The following is a 15,415-nucleotide window of genomic DNA, read 5'->3' as shown; positions in this document are numbered from 1 at the left end:
TTGTGACAATCTTGTTATCAAGGAAAAGGTTTAAGCCTGGTAAATTACAGTATCGTCTGTCATACGAGTGTGAACACTTTTTTTCAACTGACTTATAAACTATATCTTCTAATATAGTGCAGTAAAATGTTATACGTAAGATCAGGCAAGGATTCTAGTATTGAGCTGAAGCAGATAGTATACTATTTGCTAATCTGTACTCACACATTGCATTATACATAGGCATTATTTCCAGAGAACAATTAGAGGATAGTAATATATAAAGGGGCAGTTTGAGCTAAAAAATATTACTTAGAAAATATTACTTAGACAGTATTAGGATTCTTCACAAAAAACAGTGCCAATCCAGGTTTACATTTAGTCCCTGGGGTGTCATAGTACCCAGGGTGTAAATCCATCTTGATTCCTGTTGAAGCAATAGCTTAGCTCTGTCCCCTCCTCGTGTCAAGGGTGGTATATGATCGATAATTATGTATCTCAGATCTCTAGTCATATGGTTGGCATGAGCAAAATGTCTGACCACCGGCTGGTCGGAATTTCCCTTATCTATTGCTTTTCTGATCGCAGACCGGTGATTGGCCATTCTGGTCCTCAGGTCATCTACCATCTTCCCTACATATGGGTGACTGAAACTACTGCCCGTTGTTAGTCCGCCACAGGTTGTACAGCCCAGGCATCGACAACAGCCTGGTTTATTCTGCAGCCATGTATCTTTTATATAGCAACTCCTTGGATCAGTTTTTATCAATTTATCTCTCAAGGAATGGGCCCTCCTACTGTGGCGAGGAACAGAAGAGGGATTGCAACAGTGGACTGAGGAATTAAACAAAGTACATCCAACCGTTCAAACTAACATACGACATAAATACAGTTGATTTCTTGGATCTTCGGATATATAAAAACAACAAAAGAATTTGTACAACACTCTATTCAAAGACCACTGATAAGAACTCAATACTTGAGCAGCTGTCATCCACCTAGCCTGAAGAGAGCACTACCAGTGTCACAAAACAATAATGAACAATACAGACCCCGAGCTCAAAAACAAACAACTTATGGAAATGGAAAATAAATTTGCAGCAAGGGGTTACCAGCAAGGCCTCCTGAAGGAGTGTAAAGAACAAATTTTACATCTTACACAACAGGATATACTGAAGCCAAAAGAGTACTCCAAAGAGGATGACAGAATGACTTTCATTACTACATTTACCATAGGCAAGGATGGTTTTGTACAGAAACTGAGAGACAACTGGTCACTATTATCATCAGACAAAGACCTGCCTTTCCAAAAAATTGATCCACCAAGAGTGGGCTACCGGAGGGCCCATTCCTTGAGAGATAAATTGGTAAAAACTGTTCCAAGGAGTTGTAATATAAAAGATACATGGCTGCAGAATAAACCAGGCTGTTATCGATGCCTGGGCTGTACAACCTGGGGCGGACTAACAACAGGCAGTTGTTTCAATCACCCGTATGGCACAAAGAAATTTCCAATAAAATACAGAGTAACTTGTACAACTAATTTTATCATATATCTCCTACACTGCATTTGTGGACTATTTTATGTAGGGAAGACGGTAGATGACCTGAGGGCCAGAATGGCCAATCACCGGTCTGCAATCAGAAAAGCAATAGATAAGGGAGATTCTGACCAGCAGGTGGCCAGACATTTTGCTCATGCCAACGATACGACTAGAGATCTGAGATACATAATTATCGATCATATACCACCCTTGACACAAGGAGGGGACAGAGCTAAGCTATTGCTTCAACGGGAATCAAGATGGATTTACACCCTGTTTAATATGACACCCCAGGGACTAAATGTAAACCTGGATTGGCACTGTTTTTGTGAAGAATCCTAATACTGTCTGAGTAATATTTTCTAAGTAATATTTTTAGCTCAAACTGCCCCTTTATATATTACTATCCTCTAATTGTTCTCTGGAAATAATGCCTATGTATAATGCAATGTGTGAGTACATTAGCAAATAGTATACTATCTGCTTCAGCTCAATACTAGAATCCTTGCCTGATCTTACGTATAACATTTTACTGCACTATATTAGGAGATATAGTTTATAAGTCAGTTGTAAAAAAGTGTTCACACTCGTATGACAATGTTGTCACAATGTTGATAATATAACATGTTGTTATGCTATACCCTGTGTTTTTTCCTAGATGCTGCTGATCGAGCGTCGGGTTGCCATGGTTACGGAAGTTACGTAACGCAACCTTACTGGGGGAGGAGTCACTTCCGGAGACGCGAACGGCAGCGCCGCTCTGCACTGTTCAATGTTTGTATTCTACTTAAGACGGGTAAGTTTGTTTTTACACAGTGATGTTTGTTTGACAACGGGGAGACCCCGAAACGTTATATTTACTACATTAAATTATTTGAAATTAAGACCCAGAGAGTGCCTTCTCTTTTCCTGATACTATATGCCACTTTGTTGCGCACCCTGGGCAGTTTGGATATTTCGTAAAGGATACCTGGAGTGCTTAACTACTTTTGATACCTATATATATATATATATATATATATATATATATATATATATATATATATATACCTATAAATATATATATATATATATATATATATATATATAGTACCAAAATACCATATATATATATATATATATATATATATATATATATATATTGTACCAAAATACCATTATATATATATATATATATATATATATATATATATATTTATAAAATATTTTACCAGGAAGGATACATTGAGATTTTCAAGTATGTCCTGGGTCCACAAAACATTGCATTGATACAATAGGGTACAATAAAATTCAAAAACAATAATAATACACAATAGATGCAAAAATTTTACATAGAACAGGTAAGAAATATATAATCAACCATGACAAGTGCATTCTGCTTTGAGATATGTAGAGAGGGATCTCTTAAAGGATATTAGGCTTGAGGAAGTTTTGAAAGTGTGCGGGAGGTCATTCCATAACTGTGGCGCTTGGTAGGAAAAGGAGGATTAAGCTGCTTTCTTTTTGTATTGAGGCAAGCAAAATAATGTGCTGGTACTGGATCGGAGGTTGTAGGAGGTGGGAATAGCCGGGGAGAGCATTCTACTCAGGTAGGGTGGGAGCTTCCCAGAAAGGCACTTAAACACAAGGCAGGAAAGATGGAGGGTGCGTCTTGTAGTTACATTGTAGCACAAAGCGGCAGAACGAGTTATACAATGTATTACGTTTATTAAGGTGAGTTTGCGGTGCAGGTGCGTATACTACGTCCCCATAATCCATGATAGGAATCAGCATTTGCTGTACAATCTTTTCCTTTACTGTAGGGCTGAGGCAAGATTTGTTTCTGTACATGGCACCTAATTTTGGATAAAGTTTAGATAAAAGTTTTTCTACGTGGAGGCCAAAAGATAGATTAGGGTCTAAGAACATACCCAAGTATTTGAAAGAGTGGACTGCGGTAAGCGTGCAATTGGATTTTGTTTTGATGCGTAGATGGGAATTTTGTAATTTGTGTAATTTAGGCCCAGTTCCAAAGATCATTGTGACAGTTTTGTCAGTGTTTAGGAAGAGTTTGTTTTTTGAGATCCCCTTTTCTACCTCTGTGAACTGGTCTTGGAGCACTGCTTCAAGCTGCGGAGATCAGATTTGTTTGCATAGATTACCGTGTCGTCTGCGTACATGTGTACAGTTGAGGATTTGCAGACATTAGGCAAATCATTTATAAATAATGTGAATAGTAGGGGGCCGAGAATGGAACCTTGGGGAACACCACACGTGACTGGGAGAGGGAGGGAGTCACTGTTAGAAACAGAGACATATTGTGATTGATACGATACATCTAAACCAGGTTAATGGATGATCAGCAATACCAGAGTTTTTTAGTTTGAGCAGTAGTATGTTGTGGTCCACTGTGTCAAAAGCCTTAGCAAAATCAAGGAAAATAGCTCCAGTTAGGTCTTCTTGCTCCATGCCAGTTTGGATGTTGTTGCAAACTTTTAGGAGGGCAGTTGTAGTGGAGTGATTTGGTCGAAAACCTGATTGATCAGGGGTCAGATAGTTAGAAAGTTGGTAATACTCGCATAATTGCGTATGGACGCATTTTTCTAAGATTTTTGACAATACTGGGAGCAATGATATAGGGCGATAGTTAGAAACCAAGGTTAACGCCCCACTTTTATGAATAGGCACTACTCTTGCAGTTTTCCAGAGTTTGGGTATGTATCCAGACACCAAGGATTCATTAATTAGGGTTGTGACAGGCTTAGCAATTGCCGGCGCACTGAACTTCAGTATTGCTGGGATTTGATCAGGTCCAGACTGTTTTTTCATTTTTAGATTATTAAGGTGTTTCTTAATGACATTGATGGGTACAGGTCTAAAATTGAACTTCTTTATATTGGGTCTTTGCTGTTTTAGTAGGGCCTGATCCACATTTGTAACTTCAGGATGCGTGCCATTTATTAGTTTGTCAATCAGGGTGGTGGAGCATCCGACAAAATAATTGTTAAAGGCATTTGCTACTTCTAAGGGGAGTTGCAGGTTTTGGTTATCCACATTGACAGTGGAGGGTTGGGAGTGGATTGGTGGATTTTGTAAGTTATTTATGAGTTTCCAAAACTTTCTAGGGTTAGATATGTTATTGTTCAGATTTTCACAGAAATATTGGGCCTTAGCCAATTTTGTTTGTTTAGTGCATATATTTCGCCATTGTCTATATACACAGTGATCATTCATAGAGCCAGTATGCTTGAACTTTGACCACAATGAATCCCGAAACTGGTATATTTGAATGAGGTCAGCTGTGATCCAATTCAAGTGTGCTCCTTTTACTCTCACCTTACACAGCGGTGCATGTAAATTCCAAACTTGTAGGAGTTCAGACTGAAAGAATTCAACTGCAGAGTCTAGATCTGGGATTAGGTTTAATCTGTGCCAGGGGAGGTTCTTGATGTCATTTAGAAATGATTGAATATTAATTTTTTTGAAGGACCTGGTGATTTTAACCTTGGGAGAGGATTTAGTAGCCTTTATTTTGCACACGCAGTACACTAAGCAGTGGTCACTGAAATTGTTAGGGAGAACACCTGCCTCCTGGATTCAGTCGGGAGAAGTGGAGCGAATCCAGTCGAGCAGGGTATGATTATGGCTTTTGATGTTTATGCGAGTTGGGGAGGAGATTAATTGCGTTAGCTGCAAAGATTTAAACAGCGAGCGACAACTGTTATTTTTTGAATTCAGCCAATCAATGTTAAAATCTCCAAAAAACAAAATTTCACTTTTTGGGTTTTGAGCTATGGATTCACTAAGGAGCTGTGCTATGTCCGAAATGGAATGCACAGGGGAGCTAGGTGGGCGGTAGATTCCTGCAACAATGATTGATTTACTACACGGGATCTCAATTTTGCCAGAAAGGAAATCAAAGGTGGCAGGAGAGCTAGATGTTTGTATGGGGGTGAACTTTGTGGAATTGTCAACATAAATTACAATGCCGCCTCCTCTCTTTGTTCTTTCAATTCTATGGCATGAATACCCATGTATTGCAATGGCAGAGTCAGGTATTTTTGCAGTTAGCCATGATTCAGAGATCACAATAATTTTTGGCTTGTATTGTAAACACCAAGCTTGCAGTGCATCGATTTTTGGTAGTAAGCTGCGGATATTACAGTGCACAAAGGAGAGGCCTTTTTTAGTTGGAAGGCTAGGAATGGAATTTGCTGGGGGACCAGGGTTAGACTCTACATCATTTGCAAGGGCAAGTAACATAAGTAATAGGAATTTGGACATAGTTTTTGTTTGGCTATATAGTGAATGGCATACTTTATAATTTTGTGAGGTGAGGGTTATTTTTTATAACTCTCCACCAGCACTCAGCAGATAAGTTACAGCAACAGAGCAGGCCATGGTGTTTGATAATTTGTTTTCCAGTTTGAGGTGGGTGCTTATGGCGGTAATGAAGTGAACAAAATTGGAGTGAGAAAAGGGTTGTCACGAATATCAGTATGGTCATATTTTGATACATGTTAGTTAGTGCTATGAGGTGTGTAGATGAAAATAAAACAAAAATAGTACAATATAAAAAAGATATATATATATATATATATATATATATATATATACACACTATCGATGTGGGATATATAGCTATTTGTAGGGAGAGAGGGTATGTATTCTAAAGGGTTAAGTGAATGGAAGGATGTGCTGATCAGTGTTTGCAGCTGTCAGTTTAGGAGAATGAAAGTTGTGTGGGAGACTATCTATAAATGGGGGAATGAACCTGGGATGGGTGGGATGAGGGGCAGGGTGGGAGGGTAACTATCTTCCAAAGGCTACCTGTAGCAGAGGGCTGTGTCAGCTGAAGTGGGGCTGTGAATGTTCTTTAACCCCTTAACGACCAAGGACGTACGCCACACGTCCTCAAAAAAAATACAGTTAATGACCGAGGACGTGTGGCGTACGTCCTTGGTCTGGAAAGCAGCTGGAAGCGATCCTGCTCGCTTCCAGCTGCTTTCCGGTTATTGCAGTGATGCCTCGATATGGAGGCATCCTGCAATAACCCCCCTTGGCCATCCGATGCAGAGAGAGCCACTCTGTGGCCCTCTCTGCACCGGACATCGATGGCCGGTATCGTGGGTGGGAGCTTACGTGGGAGGCGGGTGGGCGGCCATCGATGCTCTGTGTGGAGTGGAGGGGGGCGGGATCGGGGGCGCGCACGGGAGCGCGCGTGCACAGGGGGTGGTGGGCGGGTGCGTGCACGGGGCGGGAGCGGGTGGGAACCGCTACACTACAGAAAAACATAAAGTTAAAAGTAAATAAAACTAATAAAGTTTAAATATTAAAAATATAATCTAAGGGATCTGGAAGGGGTTGGGGGTTGGTCTTGGTGGGGGGGGAAGCTACACTACAGAAAAGGGCATTTTTTAAAAAAAAAAAAGGCACATTTTTTACAAAACTGGGTACTGGCAGACAGCTGCCAGTACCCAAGATGGCGCCCATTAAGGCAGAGGAGAAGGGTTAGAGAGCTGTTAGGTGGGGGATCAGTGAGGTTGGGGTGTAAGGGGGGATCATACACATCAGCATATGTAAATATGCTAAAAAAAAGGGCCAAATACCTTTTATTCTAGTACTGGCAGAGTTTCTGCCAGTACTTAAGATGGCGGGGACAATTGTGGGGTGGGGGAGGGAAGAGAGCTGTTTGGGAGGGATCAGGGGGTCTGATGTTTCAGGTGGGAGGCTGAGCTCTACACTAAAGATAAAATTAACCCTGCAAGCTCCCTACAAGCTACATAATTAACCCCTTCACTGCTAGCCATAATACAAGTGTGATGCGCAGCGGCATTTAGAGGCCTTCTAATTACCAAAAAGCAATGCCAAAGCCATATATGTCTGCTATTTCTGAACAAAGGGGATCCCAGAGAAGCATTTACAACCATTTGTGCCATAATTGCACAAGCTGTTTGTAAATAATTTCAGTGAGAAACCTAAAATTGAGAAAAATGTAACTTTTTTTTTAATTTGATCGCATTTGGCGGTGAAATGGTGGTATAAAATATACCAAAATTGGCCTAGATCAATACTTGGGGTTGTCTACTACACTACACTAAAGCTAAAACTATCCCAAAAAGCTCCCTATATGCTCCCTAATTAACCCCTTCACTGCTGGGCATAATACACGTGTGGTGCGCAGTGGCATTTAGCGGCCTTCTAATTACCAAAAAGCAATGCCAAAGTCATATATGTCTGCTATTTCTGAACAAAGGGGATCCCAGAGAAGAATTTACAACCATGTATGCCATAATTGCACAAGCTGTTTGTAAATAATTTAAGTTAGAAACCAAAAGTTTGTGAAAACATTTGTGAAAAGTGAACGATTTTTTGTATTTGATTGCATTTGGCGGTGAAATGGTGGCATGAAATATACCAAAATGGGCCTAGATCAATACTTTGGGTTGTCTACTAAAAAAATATATATACATGTCAATGGATATTCAGAGATTCCTGAAAGATATCAGTGTTCTAATGTAACTAGCGCTAATTTTGAAAAGAAATGGTTTGGAAATAGCAAAGTGCTACTTGTATTTATGGCCCTATAGTTTACAAAAAAAGCAAAGAACATGTAAACATTGGGTATTTCTAAAATCAGGACAAAATTTAGAAACTATTTAGCATGGGTGTTTTTTTGTGGTTGTAGATGTGTAACAGATTTTGGGGGTCAAAGTTAGAAAAAGTGTGTTTTTTTCCATTTTTTCCTCATATTTTATAATTTTTTTTATAGTAATTTATAAGATATGATGAAAATAATGGTATCTTTAGAAAGTCCATTTAATGGCGAGAAAAACGGTATATAATATGTGTGGGTACAGTAAATGAGTAAGAGGAAAATTACAGCTAAACACAAACACCTCAAAAATGTAAAAATAGCCTTGGTCCCAAACGGACAGAAAATGGAAAAGTGCTGTGGTCATTAAGGGGTTAAAGACTGTTGCAAATATACTTTAAAATTCAGCTGGGGGAGAGAGATATATTAGTGTTAGATTGGCCTGCAAAAAAAGTTAAGGGAGGGGGTATCTATGGACATTTGAGCTAGGGGTCATACAGGCAAAAAACACAGGGAAAGTTCACAAATTAAAGAGATAAGAGAGGCATCCATTGAGGATAATAAAACCATTAAACAAGCAAGATATATGGTCCATCAATGTGCTCCAATATGCATTTAAAATAAAGAATAAAAAGAATAGCAAATACAGATTACAACACACACATTAGTAATAACAGGGAAGAAATATAATGAGATAACTATCTTCCAAAGGATACCTGTAGCAGAGGGCTGTGTCAGCTGAAGTGGGTCTGTGAATGTTCTTTAATATATATATATATATTACGATCAATATATATAGAAATGCAATTGCTGAATCCGCCCTCCTGGGTCAACCACCTGTGCTTGCACTCCAGTAATACATCCAAAACACAAACAGTGAAGACACAGGAAATTTTTCAAAAGTGTAAATATAATTGACGGTTCGGAAATAGATTCTCCCCTTCTTTAGAATAAATTCAAAGTGTACAAACCACATTTAAATAGTGTTACAAAACAACCCACAATACCTCAATCATAGTGAAAAAAGCGCCAAACAATTACAAAACATAAGAACATAAGAACCTCAAAACAATAATGTGAACAACTAGAATTAGTGTGCCTTACATCTCTAGTGTAATACAGCAAAAAACGGATCACTGTTGTTCGTGAAACAGAAAGTGACATCACTGTGTCAAAAAAGGAAGTGGGGCATATGTGTGTTGCACAGGTAGTTATAGAGAATATAACAACAGCAAACTAACATATATTACACAGTGATATGTTAAAAGAAAATATTTGCAAATGCAAGTGAGGAGAATGTAAAGGCAAAACTGGAAAAGATTAAGTTAGGCATAAAAAATGTGTAATCCAAAATGCCTAAAAGCCTGCCTAATCAAACATAGAAAAAACAGAAAAATAATAGACATATGAACATGTAAATTAAAAAAACGCCAAAGATGTCAGTTGTTAAAATGCACAACTGTATACTAATGCTGTGAATGTAACAGACAACTACCTATTTAGATTGTGTTAAAAAATAAAATTACCTATGTGTCAAACTGCATTGAACAACAGACTGTGGACCAAAACAAGAGGTCCTGTTGCTAATATACATAATAATGTTTCTGTATGGAAACAAAACATGTTGATGAAATGTCTACTAGTTCTAGCATAAACTAAGAATGAGAGACCAGTTTAAATAATAAAGGGCAAGGCATTTACAGCTGATTTACAGCCAGCCTAGATGAAAGCCACTATAGGGGTAAAAAATGAATCTAATAACTTGTATTCTTATCTTATACAACATTGCCACTAGGGAATCAAGTGATGATTAACAGGTATTATTCAGGGATTATGGCAAGGAATGACACTATCTTCCAACCGGGGTGCCACACTTGGATCGATAAAAATCAAAACAGCCCCCGGATCCAGGGTGAGTATGCACATATCACACATCTACAGATGCCAAACATCCGCAATACCCCTAGGTGTAGATCTAATTCCAGCTACCCATATACCACTCTAGCCTAGAAAACAGCTCACAAGAGAATTCCCAAATCGGGTATGGAGTTCAGTCCCTTTGGGACAACAGTGTCCAATCTCAGGATCCATTCCGCCTCCCGTTTGAGTAGTAGCTTGTTTCTATCTCCCTGCCTCTGGGTTGTTTGGCCCTAACTGTTTGAATTTTGTTTCACATCCTCCAGTATACGGTTATACACATGAGTATGCATCCTGCACCGGCTGCTACATCAATCAGCTCTACATCTGTTAATACTGCCCCTGAGGATTCCACCTTCAGTGTTAAACAAGCACAACAAGGTACTGTTTCTTTCTCTGAGGATGATGCGGCAAGGATCCTGTTTGCACCTTTACAGCGCACAGTGAGTGAGACCCCTATTAATCTGTATTATGCATTACTTAAATTAAGGAAATTGGAAACTAGAGAGTTTGAGGACCTGCACAAACACACCCTGAGTTTAGACACCACTGAAGGCTGGTTACACAAACTGAAACAACAGACAGACACATACCGAAATGAGCTGTTAACATTTAAGAATAGAAAATTAGATACAGTAAAAAGTGATTACGACAAGGGGCATGTCTACAGGTGGCTGACAAGTACTCAGGAGTGCAGAACACAGAAATCATACCGCCAACATAGAGTAAGGTTTGACACCATAGACACTAGTGGTGGACCTCTGACTCTTTTTTAGGAGTCACCACCCGATCAGGAGGAAGAGGCAGCAGCACCCAATTAGGACCAAGAAGAGTCACACACAGACCCCCCAGGAGGGGCAGATGAATGAGGACAGGAATATAGTCATCAACCGTTGCTCCCACATTTTGATGGAAGGAGAGAAATCTCTACTTAACAGAGGTCTGTCCTTTGTTCCTAGTCATAACCTGAGTGAGCTAGACTTGATGATTACAAAATACCCTAAGATCCCAATACTGTACACAATCCCTAAGATACACAAGTCCCTGGCAGCACCTCCTGGTCACCCCATAGTATCGGCCAGAGATTCTGTGCTCCAACCGGTGGCACAGTTGCTTGACTATCTTTTTCAGCCAATTGTCAAAGCAGATAGATCATTTCTATTGGACACTAACGACCTGTTGCGCATGTTGAAACAGACCAATGTCATGGAGGATGATTTGTTCATTACACTTGACGTAAATAACTTGTATACCATCATCCCCATGACATTGGTCTATCAGCTGTTAGGGTGACACTCAGACAGACTGACAAATACATAGGTCCCCCAGTCGAATATGTCATTGAACTCCTAGAGTTCTGCTTAAAGAAAAATTATTTTAAATTTGAGAAGACATTCTTTCTCCAAACATCTGGCACGGCAATGGGGTCCAATGTGGCCCCAGCCTATGCCAACATGTTTAAGGCTAGTTTTGAGAGAGAATACCTTTGGTCCAAAAATGTATCTCCTGTGATTTTTTACAGGAGATACATAGATAACATCCCTACTACTGTCAGATTCAAAATGAATTACAGTTTGTCCACCGTATAGTTTCTAGACTTACAAATTACAAAAAAGAGTAATAATCTTGAAACCAATCTGTATACAAAGCCAACCGACTGCAATTCCTTACTTAGGGCAGAAAGCTGCCATCCTCCTACACTCACTAAGGGAATTATCAAATCACAGTTTATACGTAAAATATGCAATAACTCTGATCCAGATGTAGGAGTCTCACAACTGAGTGAAATGAAAACCAAGTTCCTCCAGAGGGGCTATAAAATGAAACAGATTGATTCTATTCTTGAAAACATTAAAGGGCTCACGCAAGATGATGCTCTCAAAGAGAAGACCAACAACACAGACAAAGTCTCAAAAGTAATATTTACTACGACATTTGCTCCAAACACCAAACAGTTAGGCCAAATTACCAAGCACAATTGGACTATCCTTAATTCTGATCCCAAGCTACAGTTTGCAAGAACTCATACCCTTATGGTGGGGTATAAACGCATTGCCAACATTCAAGACCTGTTGGTTAAAACCGATCCTGTTCTAGCATATCAAACTTCGCACTCAACCAATATTCGTGGCTGCTACAAGTGCCCTAATTGTACCACCTGCAATGGGTTGATAGCCACCAAAAAATTAAATCACCCACACAACAATAAGAGATACAGCATCTTACATTATATCACATGTACTATGGAATGTGTGGTCTATATGCTGTTTTGCCCATGTGGTAAACATTTTATCGGCAAGACACAGGGTACACTACGTAAATGTATGGCTAATCACAGATCAGCCATGCAACAAGCCCTGGACAAGGAACACTCTGACCAGCCTGTGGCTCGCCACTGGTTTGAAGCTAAACATCTTGTGGCGGCTGTGAGGGTAATACTGATTGACCACATCCCCAAGCCACCCAGAGGTGGGGATAGAAACAAGCTACTACTCAAACGGGAGGCGGAATGTATTCTGAGATTGGACACTGTTGTCCCAAAGGGACTGAACTCCATGCCCGATTTGGGAATTCTCTTGTGAGCTGTTTTTTAGGCTAGAGTGGTATATGGGTAGTGGGAATTAGATCTACACCCAGGGGTATTGCGGATGTTTGACATCTGTAGATGTGTGACATGTGCATACTCACCCTGGATCCGGGGGCTGATTTGGATTTTATCGATCCAAGTGTGGCACCCCGGTTGGAAGATAGTGTCATTCCTTGCCATAATTCCTGAATAATACCTGTTAGCCTTTAATCATCACTTGATTCCCTAGTGGCAATGTTGTATAAGATAAGAATACAACAAGTTATTAGATCCATTTTGTATCCCTAGAGTGGCTTTCATCTAGGCTGGCTGCCATGCCCTTTATTATTTAAACTGGTCTCTCATTCTTAGTTTATGCTAGAACTAGCAGACATTTCATCAACATGTTTTGTTTCCATACAGAAACATTATTATGTATATTAGCAACAGGACCTCTTGTTTTGTTCCACAGTCTGCTGTTCAATGCAGTTTGACCCCAGACACAAGGCCCAAACAGGGAAAATTACAAACATTTTGTAATTTTGTAATTTCCCATTTGGCCAGATGCGTAACTGCTTTTTATCTTAGTTGAGAGCTTGTGAGTGAGTGCTGGACTTTCTCTGTGTGCTATATTAATGTATTATTTTTTTGTAATTTTCCCTGTTTGGGCCTTGCACCCAGGCCTGTCTGGGATTAACTGCCTGTGACTCTGGTGACAGTGCAGCTTCCTGAGAGTGCTGTTTTGCACCCAGGGCTGTGCATGTTACAGAGTCATAGGATGTGTACCCGGTCCAGCCTGAGAGTGCTGACCCCACCCGTGTTTTGTATATGTTTGGGGAGATTACACAAGCCTGTGCACCCTCCATTTTTTTCACAGTTGTTTGATTGTGAGCCTGCTTTGTGTGGCTGTTTAGGGACCCAGGTTTTTGGAAGAGACCTTGATGAGGTACCTGGGCTTTTCCCATTTTTCCCATTGCTGCTTTTTATCTTAGTTGAGAGCTTGTGAGTGAGTGCTGGACTTTCTCTGTGTGCTCTATTAATATATATATATATATATATATATATATATATACGAACAATGTGGATTCACTAGTACACTCAACCACAGTATATACTTTAAACTGTTCCTTAGGAAACTTTCAGTGCATGTATAAATATGTCTCTTTCTTCAATGCACTACATGAAATATGTACGTTATTAACACCTTTGTCAAAAAAAAGGGGTTATATTAACAGTTCCGAGCAAGACACTTATTATCCCCAAGTTATGCGATATTGTAGGTAGTAGTTATAGCATCTTTTGCCATGTCATAATGCACACATACAGGAGTGGGAGTATTTTCACTTTCAAGAGAAAGTCTGATACGCTCAGCAGCTGGTAGCTGCATTAACTCACCGCCTCCTCGTGCAAATCTGTCTCCGTGTGTCTTTGCTTCACCTCGCTTGGGAATCAAAAGGATCAGTGCAGCTGTCCAACACAGACTTGGAAGCTCAGTGGATATTTTCTCTAGTTCCACTTTCTCTATCCTTGATTCACTCAGCGTGTAGTGTGGATCCAAGTGCCGGGGACATCTGAGGGGGGTGTGTGTCTCTTGTCCGTGGCCAATCACACTCCTTACTTGTAGATCGGCACTTTGGTACTCCTAATGGAACAGCTGGGGAGCTCCGTTAGCCAAATGAATCCTGGTCGATAAAGGTATAGTATAGCAGGACAAAGAAGTTTTGCAGGCTGTTATAGTAAAAACAGTTCTTTGTTTATCCAGAAAATGGTAAAAAGACCAAGGAGGTCTACAGCAAAACAGGTTTACAACACACTCAGCAGAGAGCATTGAAATGCTGACATGTTTCGGCCATAGGGCCGTAATCGTAGCTATTCAATGCTAATGTTAATCACCTTTTATAAAGATATGGTAAAAGTTAACTAAAATTCTCTAATGTGTGTTAATAAGTAAACAAGTATTCAAGTATTAGTATACGATTATAAGCTCACAGAACTGATGCAGAAAGAATAAGTATGAACATAAGATGACAATAAAATATAAATGGTGTATATAATATGCAAGTGTGCCCATAATATATATAATTCTCAAGAAATCTCATGAAATCCAACTTAACTGAGATATCAAAAGGTAATATATATATATAGTGTTGCTTGGGTGTTTCTTGATCTGCGCTGTGTACGTTGCAAATGGTTATTTTGCTCTAAATAGTTCCTCCTGATATATTTCAATGGCAGCTAGTTTCTGAATATTCCACTATCATCAAATGGAATGTGAAGGAAAAAGGTATATAATATGTGTGGGTACAGTAAATGAGTAAGAGGAAAATTACAGCTAAACACAAACACCTCAAAAATGTAAAAATAGCCTTGGTCCCAAACGGACAGAAAATGGAAAAGTGCTGTGGTCATTAAGGGGTTAAAGACTGTTGCAAATATACTTTAAAATTCAGCTGGGGGAGAGAGATATATTAGTGTTAGATTGGCCTGCAAAAAAAGTTAAGGGAGGGGGTATCTATGGACATTTGAGCTAGGGGTCATACAGGCAAAAAACACAGGGAAAGTTCACAAATTAAAGAGATAAGAGAGGCATCCATTGAGGATAATAAAACCATTAAACAAGCAAGATATATGGTCCATCAATGTGCTCCAATATGCATTTAAAATAAAGAATAAAAAGAATAGCAAATACAGATTACAACACACACATTAGTAATAACAGGGAAGAAATATAATGAGATAACTATCTTCCAAAGGATACCTGTAGCAGAGGGCTGTGTCAGCTGAAGTGGGTCTGTGAATGTTCTTTAATATATATATATATATTACGATCAATAT

The sequence above is a fragment of the Bombina bombina genome, chromosome 8 (genome assembly GCF_027579735.1).
Source record: "Bombina bombina isolate aBomBom1 chromosome 8, aBomBom1.pri, whole genome shotgun sequence".
In the NCBI taxonomy this organism is placed as follows: domain Eukaryota; kingdom Metazoa; phylum Chordata; class Amphibia; order Anura; family Bombinatoridae; genus Bombina; species Bombina bombina.
The sequence above is the reverse complement of the archived record's forward strand: the minus strand, read 5'-3'. Positions refer to the sequence as shown.